This window comes from Lycorma delicatula, chromosome 3, assembly GCF_047948215.1.
Source record: "Lycorma delicatula isolate Av1 chromosome 3, ASM4794821v1, whole genome shotgun sequence".
NCBI classification, from domain to species: domain Eukaryota; kingdom Metazoa; phylum Arthropoda; class Insecta; order Hemiptera; family Fulgoridae; genus Lycorma; species Lycorma delicatula.
This window is the reverse complement of record NC_134457.1, coordinates 21,471,951-21,487,181: the sequence shown is the minus strand read 5'-3', so window position 1 is coordinate 21,487,181 and position 15,231 is coordinate 21,471,951. Positions and strand designations below refer to the sequence as shown.

The window sequence follows — 15,231 nt, the reverse complement described above, 5'->3', positions numbered from 1 at the left end:
TAAATCTCCGCGTACAATCGACGATCTTCGGTGTATGAATTCACTCGACCGCTAAACTTGTGAAATATAGATTAACGTAACGGCGTTGAAGTTTTATTTTATTAATATACAACGCGTGCGCCCACCCTCACATATACACTCAACATCTATTTAAACGTGTAAAATAATAAAATAAATTATTAAAATAAACTGTTAAACGTAATTTAAAATTCATTTTATATATAAATATTTTTATTTATTATCAAAAGTTACGTAGCTAAATAAAGGTTTATTTTTTAAAATATAGACTAATATTAAAAAAAAATTAAATTAAAAAACCGTTAAAGATTTGAACCCAGTTTTTAGAAAACCAACTGATATAATAAATTAAGCTACCACTCCTCCACTCCTCTGATCACCGTAGCGGAGGGGTAGCGTTCGGCATTTCATCTAGAGGTCCCGGGATTCGAATACCGGTCAGGCGTAACATTCTGCGTATGCTTAAAATTTCCATTGTCACATTCCTTTGTAATAAATTCTTTGTGAGCTTCTACGGTGAATCGTTCATCGGTTATAGAAAAAAGAATCGATACGATTGAATCTCACTGAATTTCAATTAAATTTTTATCTTCCTGGTAATATATTATGTATTACATATACAATTATTTATTACATACGCAAAGTGTATCACGAATTTCTCCCAGGACTTTCACAACCTATTCTACTCGCGAAGATAATGAAAAAAATCCGTCATAAACATATGTCTTAAAATGCTTCATTTTAGGACATAAAATGAATTATTTCATTAAAATAAAAATATATTTTATATTAAAATAATGTCACATTATTATGAATGCCGGTGAAATAATGCCGTACTGAAATTTGTAAAACGTTAATTACGGGACAAAATTGTTTTGTTTGGTTTTTGACTTAAAAAATAAAATAAAATAGGTCCCAGAAACGTATCTGCAGTAGTTATAAAGAAATCTGGTGTGAAATTCAATAAATTGGGGTAAAAACCCTGTTTTTTTTTATGTTAGACGTACAATAACTTTGTTAAACGAGTAATAATCATGTAAAACTTTTAAACAAAACTTGTAGAGAATTTAATTCTGAACAAAACTGTATAGCAAGTCGAATCGAACAAAGGAAAACCACCTTTTCACGGCTCTTTCACTAGTCGTAAATCGCAAACGAAGCGTTTTAGGACATATTTTTCTATGAAATTTTTCCATTATTTTCAAGACTAGAAAAGGTTATGAAAGGTGCAGGAGAACGTTGTGATATCGTTACTGGAAATATCTGATTTTGTTACGAGGAAAAACCGATTTGTTATTATCGTAAGTAAATTAATTCTGTTAATATCACAAAACCTCCTCTATGAATCATGAGACCTTGCCGTTGGTGAGGGGGCTTGAGTGCTCAGGGATACAGAGTAGCTGGACCGAAGGTGCAACCATATCGGAGAGGTATCTGTTGAGAGCCAGACTAAGGAATGATTCCTGAAAGAGGGCAGCAGCTCTTTCAGTAGTTGTTAGGGGCGTGAGTCAGGACGACTTAAACGGCCGTATCAACATCACTCAGTCCTCTGAGTACTGCGCAGCTGAAAGCAATGGAAAACTACAGCTGTTTTTTTTCCAAGAAAATGTGGCTCTGCATTTTCAAAAGCAATAATGGAGGCGCCTTCCTTGGTAAAATATTCCCCCGTTCGGATCTCCGGGTGGGGACTACTAAGGAAGGGGTCACCAGAAAAGTAAAAAATAACATTCTACGAGTCGGAGCGTGGAATGTTAGAAGCTTAAAAAAGGTTGGTAGGCTAGAGAATTTAAAAAGGGAAATGGATAGGGTAAACGTGGATTTAGTAGGAATTAGTGAGGTTCGGTGGGAAGAGGAAGGCGACTTTTGGTCGGGTGACTTTAGAGTAATTAACTCAGCGTCAAATAATGGGCAGGCAGGAGTAGGTTTCGTGATGAACAAGAAAATAGGGAGGAGAGTGGAGTATTTCAAGACGCATAGCGATAGAGTCATTGTAATAAGGATAAATTCAAAACCTAAACCGACAACGATTGTTAACGTCTATATGCCTACAAGCGCCCATGATGATGATGAGGTAGAATGTGTATACGAAGAGATTGATGAAGCAATTAAACACGTAAAAGGAGATGAAAATTTAATAATAGTTGGAGATTGGAATGCAAGCATTGGAAAAGGCAAGGAAGGAAATATAGTGGGTGAATACGGGCTGGGCAAAAGGAATGAAAGAGGGGACCGACTTATAGAGTTTTGCACGAAGTATAATTTAGTAATTGCCAACACCCAATTTAAAAATCATAATAGAAGAATATACACTTGGAAAAAGCCAGGCGATACTGCAAGGTATCAGATAGATTATATCATGGTTAAGCAAAGATTTAGAAATCAACTCGTGGACTGCAAAACTTACCCTGGAGCAGACATTGATAGCGACCATAATTTGGTGATAATGAAATGTAGATTGGGGTTTAAAAACCTGAAGAAAAGGTGTCAGATGAATCGGTGGAATTTAGAGAAGCTTGAGGAAGAGGAGGTAAAGAAGATTTTTGAGGAGGACATCGCTAGAGGTCTGAGTAAAAAAGATAAGATAGAAAATGTAGAAGAAGAATGGGAGAATGTTAAAAAGGAAATTCTTAAATCAGCAGAAGCGAACTTAGGCGGAATAAAGAGAACTGGTAGAAAACCTTGGGTTTCAGACGATATATTGCAGCTGATGGATGAACGTAGAAAATATAAGAATGCTAGTGATGAAGAAAGTCAAAGGAACTATCGGCAATTAAGAAATGCTATAAACAGGAAGTGCAAACTGGCGAAAGAAGAGTGGATTAAAGAAAAGTGTTCAGAAGTGGAAAGAGAAATGAACATTGGTAAAATAGACGGAGCATACAGGAAAGTTAAGGAAAATTTTGGGGTACATAAATTAAAATCTAATAATGTGTTAAACAAAGATGGTACACCTATATATAATACGAAAGGTAAAGTCGATAGATGGGTGGAATATATTGAAGAGTTATACGGAGGAAATGAATTAGAAAATGGTTTTATAGAGGAAGAAGAGGAAGTTGAGGAGGATGAAATGGGAGAAACAATACTGAGATCTGAATTTAAGAGAGCATTAAAAGATTTAAATGGCAGAAAGGCTCCTGGAATAGACGGAATACCTGTAGATTACTGCACAGTGCAGGGGAGGAGGCGATTGATAGATTATACAAACTGGTGTGTAATATTTATGAAAAAGGGGAATTTCCGTCAGACTTCAAAAAAAGTGTTATAGTAATGATACCAAAGAAATCAGGGGCAGATAAATGTGACGAATACAGAACAATTAGTTTAACTAGTCATGCATTAAAAATCTTAACTAGAATTCTATACAGAAGAATTGAGAGGAGAGTGGAGGAAGTGTTAGGAGAAGACCAATTTGGTTTCAGGAAAAGTATAGGGACAAGGGAAGCAATTTTAGGCCTCAGATTAATAGTAGAAGGAAGATTAAAGAAAAACAAACCAACATACTTGGCGTTTATAGACCTAGAAAAGGCATTCGATAACGTAGACTGGAATAAAATGTTCAGCATTTTAAAAAAATTAGGGTTCAAATACAGAGATAGAAGAACAATTGCTAACATGTACAGGAACCAAACAGCAACAGTAGCAATTGAAGAACATAAGAAAGAAGCCATAATAAGAAAGGGAGTCCGACAAGGATGTTCTCTATCTCCGTTACTGTTTAATCTTTACATGGAACTAGCAGTTAATGATGTTAAAGAACAATTTAGATTCGGAGTAACAGTACAAGGTGAAAAGATAAAGATGCTACGATTTGCTGATGATATAGTAATTCTAGCCGAGAATAAAAAGGATTTAGAAGAAACAATGAACGGCATAGATGAAGTCCTACACAAGAACTATCGCATGAAAATAAACAAGAACAAAACGAAAGTAATGAAATGTAGCAGAAATAATGAAGATGGACAACTGAATGTTAAAATAGGAGGAGAAAAGATTATGGAGGTAGAAGAATTTTGTTATTTGGGAAGTAGAATTACTAAAGATGGACGAAGCAGGAGCGATATAAAATGCCGAATAGCACAAGCTAAACGAGCCTTCAGTAAGAAATATAAGTTGTTTACATCAAAAATTAATTTAAATGTCAGGAAAAGATTTTTGAAAGTGTATGTTTGGAGTGTCGCTTTATATGGAAGTGAAACTTGGACAATCGGAGTATCTGAGAAGAAAAGGTTAGAAGCTTTTGAAATGTGGTGCTATAGGAGAATGTTAAAAATCAGATGGGTGGATAAAGTGACAAATGAGGAGGTATTGCGGCAAATAGATGAAGAAACAAGCATTTTGAAAAATATAGTTAAAAGAAGAGACAGACTTATAGGCCACATACTAAGGCATCCTGGAATAGTCGCTTTAATTTTGGAAGGACAGGTAGAAGGGAAAAATTGTGTAGGCAGGCCACGTTTGGAATATGTAAAACAAATTGTTAGGGATGTAGGATGTAGAGGGTATACTGAAATGAAACGACTAGCACTAGATAGGGAATCTTGGAGAGCTGCATCAAACCAGTCAAATGACAGAAGACAAAAAAAAAAAAAAAAAATATCACAAAATCATACGTCATCCCGTCATTCGTTATTTTAACATAACCATTTTTCTTCGTGTGAATATAGTAAAGATTCTCGCGGGAATAAAAAGATGAAACTAAAAGAGTACAAAACAAAAAACTGCAACGCAACGTAAAAGCCGGCTGGAGAAAGCGCATCAAAAATACCGTGAAAAGCGAGCGAATGAAACTGAAAAGGCGAAGCGGGCAAGAGTAGCGGGGTAGAGTTGATTTTTGACGGGCGAAAGATAATTTTTTATTTTATTTTTTACGGAGCGCTACTAGCGTAAGAAAGAATGAGAAAAAATTATAAACCGATGTGAATGAATAAGTGCGGGCGGGAGTCTAAAATGTAAAAAATAAAAAATTTTTGAAACGATGGTTTTTTTTTAAAAAAAAACGAGATCGCTTTAAAAAGTAGAAAATAATTTTTCAGTAGTTGTAAGATAATGAAAATAATTTTCAATATTTGCAAAAAGAAAACAATTGTGCGCTCTTAAAATATTACTGAAGAATTCGAGTAGGTATTCTGAGAGGATTAATAAAAGTAAAAATGCGTGAACGTTTATCATTTAAATCGATAACGCAAAGAAATATTTTATAAGCGCAAAATTTTTACAAATGTTGAAAATTGTTTTGATTATCTTACGATCACCGGTAAATTATTTTCTACTCATCGTTTTAGAATTTTTTTTACAGAGAGCTTCACGGCATGAAGCTTTTTAAATCCGGCTGTTTTATATGAAACTTTGAAAAAGGCAAGTAACGCTTTTTCATTCACAGACAAACTTTTTTTTAAAATTTAGTTTGCTTTTCATATGATTTTAATTTTAATTCGAAGAATTCTCTTGGTTTGTTATCGTACTCGCTATGAAGCGTTTCCAGACGTCGTTTAAGTTTATTAGGTTTCACGCTAAAATTTTTGAGCAAATGACACACAGGGGCCTTTCGTCTTCATTTACTTTAGTACTGGCAAACCCAAAATTTAAGTATTGCTGAGAATATTTCCTTGATTTCATTTTCGGAACCGAGTTCGTCTGTGCACTTGTTGATGCTTCGCTGTATTCTAATGCTCGCTTAAAATTTTATATAAGGTTGAGAAACATTGTTATAATTTATCAAGTCGGTCCAAAGGTAATAATATAAAATTCACTAAACCGTAGCTGTAGCTGCGCTGGCGTTAATACGTTTAATTACCAAACTCTTATATGCATTAGAATATTCGTTGTTAGGTCATCGCTCTGTAACCCATAAAATGAATGATATTCAACTTTTAATAAATTATTTGGCATACTGGTGTATAAATGAATAGTAGATCAGGTTTATACTTAATTGTTGACCTTATAAACTTAATTCATTATTAACTGTTCTTTGCCCATATTGAATTTCCAAAGAATGTTTTTTCTTTATTGTTTTCTAAATAAATAAGCAGACCAATATTGATGAAATTATTTTTTTTTGATGTTTCTATCACTCTTCATAACCGGTTGAAAATGATTAATTGAAACAAAATGGTAAATTCAATAAAAACCTTACATTAATATTTGTTATATTGTAAATATATTAGAACTCAAAAATAATATTTCATCATAAAAAGGTATTTGTAAATTTAATTTCTGTTTATTGTTAATAATAGAAGACATTAAAATCTCCATAATATCTTGAAACCAATGGAATTTGTAAAACTTGTTTCAACCACCTTATAACAAAAACATGATTGTGCTCACTACCCCAGTTTAAACAATTTTAGATAGCTGAAGAAATTATTCCACAATTAAATTAAGTTAATGAAAGTACCCTCTTTGTATAGCAATTGCTTTTGATATGAATTGTTGCAATATTACCACTATCCTTTCCCTGGTATTAATTATGAATTGAGTATTGAATTGTAGAACCTTCAATATATCCCTGGTCAGAGGACCAAAATATGTTAATTAATCTAACCTGTTTATAACCAGTCGCGTAATTTGTTTCTGTTTGTTTATTTTTGAGATATTATTTCGCCGGTATTATAAATAGAAAACAAAGTCAGAAACGTTTGCGTATACGAAATAGTTAATTTATTTTGTAAAAATAGGAGAGTGCAAATTGTATTTTAAAATTCACTACGTGATAAGTTTGGATACAATAGCCAAACAAAAATAATGACCCTTATTTTCATCTACATTAAAATAATATATATAAAAAATGCTTACCTCGACCAACAACGAGGGTTATCTAAAATAAACGTATAAGATATAATATTAATAGTTAAGTCTGACCACAGATATGAAAATCTAAATGAAACTGTGCAATCAACCCAAGATGGCCGCTGGATCCATACGCTCATTCTCCCCACGCACGTAATTTCAGTCTCGCCCCACCCCTACAACCTACCCCTCAACAACTAATTTCTTCAACCGTCAGAACTAAATTGTGAAAATAACCACTCCATCTAAACTGTTCTTCCTACAATGCACCTCTATCAGAACAAGCCACCGACCGACAGTTTAATATTATTTTTTTTAAACATTTGATAACTTATAATCATAAAAAATAATTGAAACCAAATTTTAAAACGTATATACACGTTAACAAAGGAACGTAACCAAGGAATCCAAACGGTAGTAAGGTTTTCAATTATTTCTTTTTACTAGTATTCAATTTACTTTAAATAATTATTTCATACTTTATAGTTGCAACACAATTTTACAATTTAAGACCGTATCCTCTTAGTAACCAATCAGAAAAACACAACAGGATCATTTCTTTTAATACATGTGATAAAAAAATATTAATGAATATTTTTTTAATACATGGGGATTACGATATAAAACGATTATTTCCAAATTTACCTCATATCAAGTCGACTACCGTATTTCACAGTACAGCCCAGCACATCTGTAATACAAATAAGCGCAATAACACTTAGAGATGTTACTAATTGCACGCTAGTCCTTATAAAAAAAATAAGTAAATTTAGACTCGATTTGATCGTTACAAAGTTCAATTTTTCTAATGTAAATTTTGTCTATAAATGGTTCAACAAGCGATTTTTTTCAGCATTTTAATAATTATTTTTCTCTTAGATTTGTCACATAATGTTTGAGATATGGAGGTCCGAATAATCGACGTTTTAATAAACAGTAATCTAAGATTATATTTAATTTCAATCATATGTAATCTCTGAATCTTCTAACACGAAAATCTCTCAAATAATTCGAATACTATAACAAGCAATAATTTATGTAAATTTTACGGATAAATAAAATATGTAAGCCCGGTTAACCGAGGGAGGTCGGTTGTATAAAATCAGTGATTATTTTACTAACTGTATTATACAACGTAAAAATAAAAAAGTTATTAAGTATGATTTTTTTAGTTTTAATACTATTACATAAAACGAGAAATATCATAAAGTTCATTAATAGTACTGTCAAATGGAGAATATAACATCGATTTCAAATATTTTAGGAATTTTTTTTTATTTTTATAAATAATAGTAAAATTATAATATACTGATTCGTTAATAAAATTAAAAAAATAAATTAAAAAATTTTTCCGTAAAACTAAATTTTTTTTTTTTTTTCATTTCTTACCGCTTATAGCTTGGAAGGTTTATTCTATGTAAATGTTGAATTATTCAAATACGCAACGCAGTAAATTATCTGATGCCAAACTTGACGAGCAAGGGGACAAGGCGGAAGTAAAAATCAGGTAAATTGACAACATAGCACCTGTCAATACCTAATGTTAGAATTATTTCTTATATAAGCTTCCTATTAAGATTCTCCGTATATTAAGAGTGGGGGAGAGTGCAGAGACTCTCTCCCCTCGTTTGACTCTCGTTCTCTTCGTGTCGAAATTCATCAAACTGCGTATGTCAAAATGTGTATTACGTTGATGAAAAATTTTATTTGTTTATAATTAGCTGCTTCCATTACATTCAGCGATGTAGAAAAAATAAACAATCTTACATAATAATAATATTAGCTTACATTTTCTTTCTGATAATTTATTAATCTATTAAAAGAGTTGTTAACGAATAACGTTGTCATACAGTAAATAATGCTTTATTTCTTTTCTGTAAGTGTGTTATTGCTTTAAAAATCGTATCAAATTTTTATTATTTGTATTTATCGTAATAGATGTATTTTACGTGAAGCTAGAAAACCGTTTAGAAAATAATTCTACGTGTAAACTAGGTAAGTTCTTTCAAATAATAATATTTTGTAATAAGAAAAATTGTACACAAATAATGTGATTATTGGTTAACTTATGGGAATTTAATGAACATCTTGTTTTGGCAAAAATCATTATTTTTAGGTTAGTCAAATATATTTTTATTCTTGTTATTTTAATTAAAATTAAGTACAGATTACTTTATAAAAATATGTAACTAAAATAATTTGCTTTCAAGTAAGTTCCGATACACTAGAACAGGGGTTTTGCTGAATCTTTTGTAGACTAAACGTTTTATTTACGTTTTATGTTCTAGTTTTTTTGTTTGAAGTTCTGTTTTTTTGTTTAGATTTCTGTTAATAACAAAACCTTTTGCCTGTGTCTACATTTGGTGATTAATAAATTAGCTATCTATTTTAGAAAGATAAATTGCCTTTGTTGTTTAGTATGAAATACTTTACAAATATTTTCTCACTTTTCTTGAAACCTTCATTATGTTCTGCAGATCAAAGCGGTCGGTTTTATGTTAGATGGTCAGACTTTTAACTTTTTCGACAAAAATTTAGCCAAAAGTTTTGTTCTGATTTTTCTTTTTAATTTTTATTCTTTATTAATAGGCACAGTATCGCATCGCTTTAAAGTGTTTTATTTCATAAAATATAGCCTAATCTAAGTACAATTAATCTAAAATTTGTCGCATCTAGTCTAGTTCATATTATTAATCAATTCATGAAAGGCGGAGTGTGGTTCGATTCTTCAACAGTTGTACAAAACCTTGAAAATTTGAACGTATTTAATTTTATTCACTGTATGTTAATTTTATTCAATGTAATTTAGAAAACATAACAGTAGTGTCCTGAAAAATGACAACCCATTTCTTCAACTCTTTAATGAAGATATCAACAGTTACAGGCTTTATAATCTTGTCTAACATGTTATAAATTTTAAGTCCTAAATAGACAAATGATTTTCGAAACAGTTTTTTAAATACAGCCGGGATTTGTGAGTTTTCTGCATCCATCCTTTTTGTATTGTACACATTGTCTATTTTATGATTTTTACAACTATTGAAAAATACTCTTGATAATTTTTATATGTATAGATTCTTCACGGGTAAAATACAGCTTATCGGAAACCTCAAGAGATGGGTTGAAGCTACTTTTGAAATCAATAATTCTAATTATTCTTTTTTATGCTATTTCCACATTTAAGTGAGATTTATAAGCGTCTGCCCGATGTTCGGTTCCAAATTCAAGACTAGAATTAATAAGATGCATTATATACATACAAATCAACCGTTTGTAATAGCAATAATTATTTTTAACGTTAATTAAACCAGGTTAGCGAGCGAAGAGAGTGTAGATTATTCCTTTTTTTTAGTACTTAATTTTTTTACTAGGATTTCTCGTAATCTATTAACCTTAGAGATTGGTATCGGGTGATTTTTTTTTCTTAATTTTAATTTCTAGTTATCGTTTCGACCCCCGCCACAGCTTTTCGGTGTTTATCGACATATACCGGTGAAGTTCCGAATATATAATAATATTAGTAAATATTTCGACTTTCACCTACGTATTTGGTATGCGTCTACATTCACTGGAGAAATGTCGATCGATATTCTCAAATTTAGATCTTTCACGTTTACATGTATATTACACGCGTGTAGTGCAAAATAACGAAATTTTTAGTACGGGTACTCCGTGAATTAGGAGGGATTTAATTCGGGCGAAAGGGATTTCTAAATAATAATATATATTTTTAAATTTTAAATTGTTTAATAATTATTAACATTCAACATGTACTATTTTAAAGATAAAATTATGAGAAAAAAATTAAAATATTAACAAATTTATATTTTTAAGGATAAAAAGTTATAAAAATAAAAATTTATCATTGAAATTGTGTCTACACTTTACAAAAAGATTTATAAAATGTATAAAACTATTTTATCATTTTTGAATGGCCAAACACAGCTAATGAGATCAAAGTAACATGTGAAATGGCAAACTAGGTCCAAGGTGATGCCGCATGAGTTGTTTTGAGATTTTTTACTTGCCAACATTGAAGGAGTTAAATTAAAGAATGTTGTGTTAATTGTTCTGAATTTGGTTAAAGATTTTGGTTAAATATGTTAGTTATGTAATTACAAAAATTACAATGTTTAAATTTATAATGTTAAAAATATTTTAGGGTTTTGGTAAGGTTCCTAATTATTTGTTAATAAGGAAAAAGGAAGCTGAAGATATTGAAGATAGAATTAAAGAGAAAGAATCAAAAATACGATTGCCATTGAGGTATATAACTGAAGATGAGAGACAAGAATTATTAGAGGTTAGTTGTACTTCATATTTTATAAATATATTTTCTCAAATTCATTGGATCATGTTGTAACTTGTAGTAGATAAATCTTTATGGGATGAGGATTGGATCCCCCATTAAACATTTTTTCAATAATTTTTTATTTTTAAATTTATGTTAATATCTTTTTCTGTTGAAATATATCCTAAGTGTGTAAATCACAAAAATCACAAAAAAACATTCATCTTTACCATTTCAATAGGTGAACCAGTTGTAAAAATTTTGAGAGAAATCTGTCTTTATACAGGCTTTATACAGATTTCAGGACAAGAAAAAAGGGATCTATAGGTCTCAGTGTTAAATGGTGTGTCAGGAAATTAAATCTCTATACATTCCATGATATTTTTTCCCATTTATTTTATATACATTTATCCCTTTATTGATATGTATTACACAGCAAGAAACAAGTAGAGAAAATATTATTCTGGCATCACTGTTTTGGTTCTTGTACAAAGGAATATGAGGTAGGACTATCTGTACATTACTCATATTCTTTTATAAATTTACTTTTTACACTTTATTTACAGTTTACTCCGGAGCATGAATGTGCAAGGTTTGATAAAAAGTAACAAGAATTTTAATGTTTTCTACAAGTACTTCAATGTTTATCCCATCTCCTTCAAATTAGTCTCTCTCTGCTATTTAATGTAGTTAACAGTCGAGAAAGACTGGTGAAACATCTCTTTAGGTATTGCCTTGAGCTCAGCTTGTAATTTTGCTTTTATCTCATTTATTGATGAAAAACCTTGCCCTTTGAGTCTCCTTTTAAGTTTGAAAAATAAGAAAAAGTCACTGAGAGCCATGTCTGGAGAATAGGGTGGCTATGTTCTGCCAAGAATTTTTGGATAGTTAAAGCAGTGTTCACTGGTGCTTTGTAGTGCAAAATCCACAAGTTGTCTCACCAAAGTTTAGATCATTTTCTCCACAGATTGCCTCAGTTAAATTGCATGAAACTTCTAGGTAGGACTCCTTGTTAACAGTACAGCCTTGCAGTAGGAATTCTTGATGAACAATTCCATTGTAGTCAAATGCAAACTAAGCGTTGCAGCTGGCTGAAAGTTAACATGTACATTACTGATAATACTATCGATATACAGAAAATCAACTCAATTGACAAGATACAATGCATACAATTAAAAATTCTTGTTGCTTTTTGATCAGACCTTATATCAAATCGTTTGATCTCACTAATTGTAAAAATAGGTAGAAAGACTTTTAAAATATATAGAAAACTTACACAACACAAACATTTATTTTTGTTAAATGGTAAAATCACCTGATAACACATACCTTTGTCAGGTTATCTATACTGAAGAATTCGACAGAATAAAACAACTGGTGAGTAATTGGCTTATAGATACTTGATACGCAACAGAAAATGCATAACTCTTACATATATCAATAAAGTTGTATAAAATGACAACATTTTCAGGAAAAAGTGATGTTATTTTCAAAACAAAATACATAAGATCTCATAGAAAACTAAAAAAAATAAACTTTGATGAATAGAAACCCAGAAGTACACAAATTAAATTGAAGTGATCATACTATATACAGCATCAGACAGATAGGTCCACATTTACCTATGACACATCCAGGCACTACATGTAACAGATTCAAATTTTGGAAATTATTTTATAGAAACAAGATATACTTGTATATATCAAGTCTCTTGATTCACTCAACATTGTCGTCACTTTTTGATGTTAACGGTCTTCCAGAGTGTTGATCATCTGCAACTGATTCGTGGCCATCTGAAAATGCTTTAAACCACCTGGACTTGTGACAGAGAGTAATCTTTATACGCCTTTTTCGATTTTGAAAAAGTTTCAGTATCTATCTCACCAAGTTTAACACAAAACTTGATCGCATAACGTTGCTCATAATTAGTTTCACTCATTTTTGTAACGCACAACAAAAACTCGTTTCACGAAAAGTTTGTTTACGTCTCACGTGGCAACAATAGACTAAAAATATTATCTAATATAAATCAGCTATTCATATATGTGTCCTAGTAACTTTACAGTGTTGCCACTTTGGTTGCCTGACTACTTTATTTATAGACTTCATAGTCATTCAAGTGAAGCTGTGCCTTGTCAGAGAAAAATAAGTCCATAACTTGAATTCACTCAATTGGTTGAATTCGATGATCATAAATTTAACTGTATTATACTCGATGAATATTTGATTTTTTGCAAATTAATTTTAGTTGAAAAGTGTCATTAATCTTTTCTTTTTTTTGATGAGGCAGGTAATTTGAGTGACCAAGTCTGCTGTATTCAACATTTTCCTTGATTTTTCTCTTTCTTGTCTTTAACAAAACCACCAAATTGTCACAATTGTCTAAATTTAGTCACTGACCTCAATACTGATGTATTTTTAGGAATTGGTCTGTCTCAGTACTACTTACAGCAAAAAAGATTCTTGCACTCCAGTTATTGATCGTGTATTCAAGTATGGTTGTAATAAAAACACATTCCTTCCGTGAAAACACCATCTTCTCATTAAAAGTATTCTGATCGCTTTAAGGCTACCAGAAGTAGTCTTCTCCCGTGGGTGTGATACTCAGATGTCAGATGAGTTCATTCCAGTAAAATGAAGGGGAAGTCAAGTCAAATTTTGTAGAAGGCCAGTTAATGAGTTGCCTTTTATATAGGACACCCTGTACTTAAATAGCTTTTATGTTTTATATTATTGAGGTTGTAGAATCTTGAAATAAAACTTCCATAAAAACAGGTAAAAAATGTACAGTATACTTTAATGCATAATTTGTTATAATTCCTGTAGATTTGTTTTTAAATAGGTTGAAACTCATAAAAATAACACATAAAAGAACAGTATAACATGATATAAAACTATTTCTTTTTTAAATTGTTTGTAAGTTATAACTTCCAAAGATGAGCTTATTTTGTAAAATAGATATCATATTAGAGTCTAAAATGATTATTGATATCCGTAGCATGTAAAATACTACTTTATTTTAATTTTAGAAATTACTAATAAACATTTAGTTGGGTTTATTAGAATAAAATATGGATTATGATTGATTCAAATAATTGGTGATTAATAAAACAGTTTAGAAATTTTATGCCATTTTCTCATGTCCTTCCCATATAATTTTTTTAACGCTTTTGATAATTATTAATTCTTAGAAGTAAGTTACAGCTAGTTTACTGTTACTAAATTTATCTGTATACAAAGGGAAATAATTAATAGTTTATGATGTTTTCATTTTGTAGCTTGACTTTAAAAACATTTAATTTTTTATTGTGATTCAAATAGAAGTTTTATTTTTAAAAAATCAGTATTATGTACAGAAGTTGTTTAAAGTAATTTTTTTTTTTTGTGTAATAGGGTTTACATAAGAATTGGCGTGATCTACAAAAGGAATTTCAGTTATTACCTATGGTAACTGACACAATACCAAAAATTAAACGTAAAACTCAGCTGGAAAAAGAATTGAAAGAACTTGAAAAAGATATTGAAATAGTCGAAAGAAATCAGTTAATATATGTAAATGAAAATAGAAAACTGAATCAATATTGTAATGATTATAATTGGGATGGTGATGTACAGAAGGAAATGAATAAAAAATTTGTGCAGTGTTCTTGTAGGAAACAATCTGTGTGATTTGCATCTTTATTATTGAATAATTATAAAAATTTGTTTAACAATGATTAATTAATGTCGTGTGTATTTTGATGTACAACTTTTAATGCCACTCTGCAATAACTAGATGGCAGTGTTAGCATTGTGTTGTTCTAAGCACTCTGTCTTTTTTTAATTGTACTGATTGTATTTTTAATTATTTATAATAAATGTGAAATTCTATTTTAATTAATTTTCACTTTTTTTTTATAAAAATTGTATGCTACAATTTTGTATATTTTGAAAACTTTTTATCTACATTTTACTTTATCCCAAATTAGTGCAAAAAAAAAGTAATTTTATTTTCAAAAATAAGATTGAATCAGTGTGATTTCACTATAGTTTGTCATACATAAAAAGAAACTGCCTTTACAATAAGAGGAACTTATCGCCGTTTCATTATGGCCTTGCTCTACATGCATTATTAATAGAAAGGATATTTGTTC

General features: G+C 30.5%; 1 long non-coding RNA gene across 1 annotated transcript; it reads left to right on the top strand.

Moving 5' to 3' along the window:
• Positions 1–8,474: 8,474 nt before the first annotated feature.
• Positions 8,475–14,974, top strand: LOC142321436 (uncharacterized). Its single transcript, XR_012755632.1, has 3 exons — positions 8,475–8,802; positions 10,970–11,110; positions 14,492–14,974. It is a non-coding gene; the product is annotated as an uncharacterized LOC142321436 (long non-coding RNA).
• Positions 14,975–15,231: the final 257 nt, after the last annotated feature.